Raw genomic sequence first — 6,360 nt, 5'->3', positions numbered from 1 at the left:
GGATCCGCTTAGATATTAGGTTAATTATCCATACCATATACAGTACTCTCAAGTTCAGTTTGTAATGTAAGGACAGGATACAGATCTGACGCTGGAGAATGGCGCCCTCCCGAGATGGCTCCAACACACCCTGTCGGACAACCTGCCCGGATGCACAAACACCTGTCACCTCCCCCCACCACACTCCACCTCATGGTGGAAGGATGGTGGACTGCAGAGTTAGCTTCCTGTAGTCTACTGGGATCCACTTTTTAATTAAACAGTTATGAAGATCTTCGATACCATTCTGAAAAGCTTGACTGGTTCCACAGATCGCATCACAGGGTTTCAAAATACTGTAATTGTTAACTGTGTCGTTTTTTGTCGTAAAGAAGTGAGTCAGTATTTATGTTCACAACTTTACGCATTGGATAATGTGATGTAAGTTCCATTCACACCAAACGGAAGCATTGATATATGAGGTTGTGTTTACCTGACAAAACTGGATCACTCGCTCACCTTGATTGCAGTATAATAATAACTTGAATAAGCCGTCGTTAAAAATTAGAAATAAATGATCTTGGTTACTAATACAATCGCCTCTTTAGTCTGACTACACTTGGCCATCACATAAGCCGAAACAGGTTAAGAATCTTTTTCAGGTTAGAATAAATACATTCTACTAATATTTCTTGACGACAGAGATACTGTATAATGAATACTGAGAGTCAAGTCCACACTTACGAGGCAGTGACGGACGTTGTTGTAAACACTGCACACAAAGATTACCAGCAGTTTTTCATAAACATCCGACCTCATTACTCTCGGTTCCTCTTTCTCACTCTACCATCCTCCTCACTTATTATATACTACTCGTTCTCGGCCTCCCTCTCCTTATTCCTGTATTAACATCACATCTATACACTGTCTTTTCTGTCTTCCACCTTGATGTTGGTCTTCCTTTCCGCATTTACACATAATTCTTACTTATATGCATTATTTTTTTCATTACACCTCCCACTCGCTCATCTCCCCCTCACTAACATCATTCTCAGTCCATCTTGATGTGTCTGCCTCCTCATTCACTCTGTCTACTAGAAAAATTCCCGAAAAGTGTTCCTTGCTTGGTAATTATTAGACGGGCGCGCATGTGTGTGTGTGTGTGTGTGTGTGCTAGATGACTGGAAGGAACAAGGCAATAAGAACCGGACGACTCCCATAATGGGAAGTAGGAACATTTCCATCCCGGGGGAGTATATCAACAAAGACCCGATTCATCTGACACAGCTGGAGTTCACTGTCACTCTGCTCAGCTTCTGTTATATCTTCTCTACGTCTGAAACCATGAAGTTATTTATTGTGGTAGCGCTATTTGTTTTAACTGTAGCTTGACAAATTAAGTTTTATATATTTTGGTAATATAATTTTTAAGGAGCCTGAAAAAAAAAAAATAATGAAAGTCATCGCGAAAATGTTAACTCAGTTACATAAGCTGAATATATTTCAGAAATTTTGTACGCGGTTAAACGGGGGACGAAGGCTTCAGATAATTTTTGGCACCTACAGACATGTGTCTTTAGATTGAGGGGACGTATGGAGCTGGAGCGGTATTATTTGGTCTTTTTATCCCGTTCACTGCCAGGAGTTTCTCAAGATTTGAATAAAAACGTTTTGTAACAGCAAACAAAGTAAACTAGAATTCTGAAATTGCTGAAGCAATAATTAAAGAATCCCACATTCCAAATGAAAATATTTTTATCACTGTAGATTTAATATTAAGGGACTTTTGGTATGACAATCTTTTTTACGGGTTTTGACCTGTGACCTTGACATCAAGGTCAAGGTCATTCGTGCTATGCAAATCATGTTCACTCATGACTCGCTACATTTCCACCGAGTAAGGTCAAAATCGGGCAAATACTTTCCGATTTAGCACTTTCAGGCCATTTTGATTTTCCTCAGTATCTCAAAAGGTATTTTTTGGATCTCATTATCAATACCCAGGTGCACTAGTATATCCTGACGACTGCATGCTGGAACATCTGCAGTGCAATCGATTGAGTAGTTTTTGCTGTATAGAAGAGCAAAAATTTAAAAAAAATATCATAAAGGGCGCTAGTGCGGAGCTAGTGCTAGTAAATAATAATTAAAAAAAAAGTGCCAAAAGAAAACTGCAATCAAGAACCATCACTCCAGAAAATGTCGAGTCTTTATCTCGATTGGTCTTGGAAAGCCAGACTTCTAGATCTCACCCCCCTCCCAAAGCAATAAATAATATCTATATCAATAAGATATCTACGGAATGTATTCTTAAATATTACCACCGTAGTTTATAAGTCAAACGTTTTAATATTTAAACTCTTGATTATACAGACAAATAATTTACCTATCTAACATTCTTTTAGGATAAAATTTCTATAAACCTATTTTCTTTTCTATGAAGGAGCTTTCACCTCGTGTTATAATTCATTAACCTGTTCTCTCCTTATTTTCACTTACAGTTTCGCTTTGCTTCTCATTTACCTTGTTGTCCACTCTCCCATCCCCATTCATCTCATTTTTCTTTTCCTTATTCCCCCTACCTATCTCACTCACTCACTCCCCCCACACTTTCTTCCCTTCCTGCTTCACTTCCCTTCTATCCTCCCCCACTCCTTAACCTCCTTTCCCTCAACCACTTCACCCCCTCTCTCTTCCCCTTCCATTCTTTCCCTCGCCCTGTCACGCTTCCCCTATCTTCTCACTCCACCAGAACCCCTCCATCTTTCACTAACTCTCTTCCTCCTCCATTCCACCCCATCTCTCCCGCTCATACCCCCATCCCTCACTCCCTCCTCAGCTCCCTCCCTCTCTTTCCTTCTCCCACTCGCCCTAACGAGCACGAATCACCCTGCATGCAGGGAATTTTCCTTAATCCCTTTGGGGTAACACCTGCGGGAGATAATTGTGGTAAACTGAATGATTCAGCAGCCTTGTATCCCACCTTTCCCCACTCTTCCACTCCTCAACGCTTCCCGGTTACATCCACTCTCTCCTGCCGATTCCCTCACTCCCTTCCCTCTCCCCACACTACCCCCTCTCTCCCCCCCACTCCCTCTCCCTCCAAATCCCCTTCCTTCCACCATTCCACCCTCGTGTCTCTCATCCCCCCAATTAAGCTCCCTCCTCTGTTCCTGTCTCACGTCCTTATATTCATCTCCGTCTAGACCCTCTTCCTCTCTTTCTCCCTATCTTATTCCAGGTGCAGGAGTAGATGACGTAACAGGCTGTGGATGACGTTTTTGAGAATGCGGAAAATGACAGCCTTGTTATCATTCATACAGGTACAGTTGGGAGCAGATGACTCGAGGCCACCTAGTCCATCAAAATGCTGGTGTTTTATCTGGTAACAGTGGTAGCTGTGAACTTGACCGAGATTCAGTCTGCTGTCCGGGCGAAACAAACCCAGTGATAATTTCAACGTGCAGTTCTAACTGGTCTCCAATCAATACCATGCAAGTAAACGTATTATACTGATAATGATTAACGTGTCATACACGTGGTAGATATATTTATAACCATAATATTACAACACAGGCATCCAAATAGTGCTGCGTTCATTCATGTGAGACACACGGGTATCGGTAGTGATTTATTTTGTTCGACTATCGTCGTGAACCAAACAACCTTTACCAGTTTTCAAGAGATATGCCGTAGGGTTATCGGCTTCTCCGCAACCTAGCATTATTATCACAAAAAAACCGTCATCCCAGTCGTCCCTGAACGTTAACCTCATTTTCGTCGACCTCTGACTCCAAAGCAGGTGGGACACTTAAAAGTTCACACCACAGTAAGCGGAACAAGGGGAGGGGAGTGTGGGAGATATATGGAGGGTGGTGGGTGAGGAAGGGCGGGACGAAGTGGGACGTGTGATGGGAGGGGGGTGAGGGGACAAGTGGTTGGCTGCGGTATTTAACGTATATGAGATTAGAGGTTGTAATAGGTTACTTTTGTCAGAGAAAAACAATGTTTCTTTAATATTCGAGTCATAAAGTCGAAAGATTACTCTCTATAAATGTTTATCGTCATGAACGGGTCAACTAGTTCCATCCCCCATACGTGACGTCACATGGTGTCTACGTCACAAACCAAGATGGAGCTGCACTCTCGGGATACCCGTCTCACATGAATGAACGCAGCACTATTTGGATGCCTGTGTTGTAATATTATGGTTATAAATATATCTACCACGTGTATGACACGTTAATCATTATCAGTATAATACGTTTACTTGCATGGTATTGATTGGGGACAAGTTAGAACTGCACATTGACAAATTATCACTGGGTTTGTTTCGCCCGGACAGCAGACTGAAACTCGGTCAAGTTCACAGCTACCACTGTTACCAGATAAAACACCAACATCTTGCTGGACTAGGTGGGCTCGAGTCATCTGCTCCCAACTGTACCAACGACGTCATGCGAACCCGATCAGAGGAGCTGATGGAGAAGTACAGGAAGATGATCCGACGCTACAAGGAGAAAACTAACCATATTTTAATTTCAGGCATACTACCAAGGATTAATGCAGGGAATGCCTACTTCAGCAGGGCATTTAGTATTAATAACAGAGGCAAGTCACTTTGCTTACAGGAAGGAGTTCAGTTCATCGACACGTGGAACCAATTTTACGAGCAGCGCACACTGTTTACGAACGAAGGACTACACTTGAATGCCGTTGGTTCTGCCCGTCTCGGTCGTATGCTTAATGATGCCGTAAGTTATTTCTGGAGAAAAAAACAAGCATCACGGGAGGCAAACGTAAATGTCATACGATCTGATAAATCAATAAATAATGGAAGCTCCCCACATCAGAAAGGAAAGCACATCAAAGCAATCCTTGCAAATGCTCGTAGTCTACGTAATAAATTTTCTGATTTAGAGGCCCTTGCCTTTACCGAAGATTATGATGTAATTGGAGTAACAGAATCGTGGCTAAATACTGAGCAGAGAGATTTTCTAGCAGAGTTTAATTTACCAGGCTATCACATTTTCAGTTGTGAAAGGAAGAATCGAGCAGGGGGAGGCGTGTTGTTATATGTTAAATCAGGATTTCATCCAGTCGCAATTACCAAGCCATGTATTGAAAACATCGACACTATTTATATTCAGCTTAGAAATGAATATTGTCATAAAATCACTCTTGGGTTAATTTATCGTCCACCTGGTCAGCCACTCAACATTGATAATGAAATCTACAATCAAATTGCCGAACTATCTTGTATGCAAAGCACTGTAATATTTGGTGACTTTAATTTACCAGTTCCAAAATGGGGAGAAGCCCTATCCTCACACACAGGGTCAGACCTATATACAAATTTGCAAGAAAGTTTTTTGTATCAATTTGTAAATTATCCGACACGTGGAGCTAACATCCTAGATCTTGTTTTAGCTACATCAGAAAATGTAGTGAGTAATGTTATTGTAAGAGAAGAATTTAGTACAAGTGATCATCGCATAGTTACATTTAACATTAAATTCAGTGAAGACAGTGTCAAGGCCAGTTGTGAGAAAGTGCCCGACTTTAAGAGAGCAAATTTTAAGAAATTAAAGGCAATTGCAGGTGCAGCTGACTGGCATCCCATTGTCGAAACTTTAGATATCAATGACGTGTGGAGTTACTTTACAGAAACTCTCAACAGTGCCATCAAATTATGTATTCCTATGCACAACAGAAGGCCCGCCAAAAATTCTAAACCCAAATGGTGGAACTCCAACATTAAACATTGTCTAGAAGCAAAAAATCTTGCATATAAGAATTATAATACCACAAAGAGTCAAAGTGATAAAAATGAATAAGATGTCCTTTGACGAAAAGCCACAAAATTAATTAAATGCGGTAAGAATAATCTTGAAACACATATTGCAAGTATCAGTAAATCAAATCCCAAAGAATTTTTCAGTTACAGAAGAAGCAAAAAGGTAATATCTCCATCAATCGGTCCCTTAGTCACAGATAACGGAGAGCACACTGATGATGAAACTATGATGGTGAAAATTCTTAATACTTTCTTCACGTCAGTATTTACAACAGAAAATATATATACAATTCCTACTGTTTCTCCCATTCCTATAGAAGAGGACATCATAATAACTGACATTACAGTCAGCGATCGTGACATACTGCTTGCAACAAACAGATTAAAAGAGAATAAAGCACCAGGACCGGACAAAATATCACCACATGTATTGAAGGAACTACAGAGCGAAATATCAAAGCCTTTGGCTGAACTTTTTAGCTTATCACTTAAGAGCAGTAAGGTGCCACATGAATGGAAGCTTGCTAACGTAACCCCAATATTCAAAAAGGGCAACAGAGCCCAACTAGAAAACTACCGCCCAA

Source organism: Coenobita brevimanus, chromosome 4, assembly GCF_032717465.1.
Source record: "Coenobita brevimanus isolate Jiangsu-jjx chromosome 4, ASM3271746v2, whole genome shotgun sequence".
NCBI classification, from domain to species: Eukaryota; Metazoa; Arthropoda; class Malacostraca; order Decapoda; family Coenobitidae; genus Coenobita; species Coenobita brevimanus.
Note: the sequence above shows the minus strand (reverse complement) of the source record.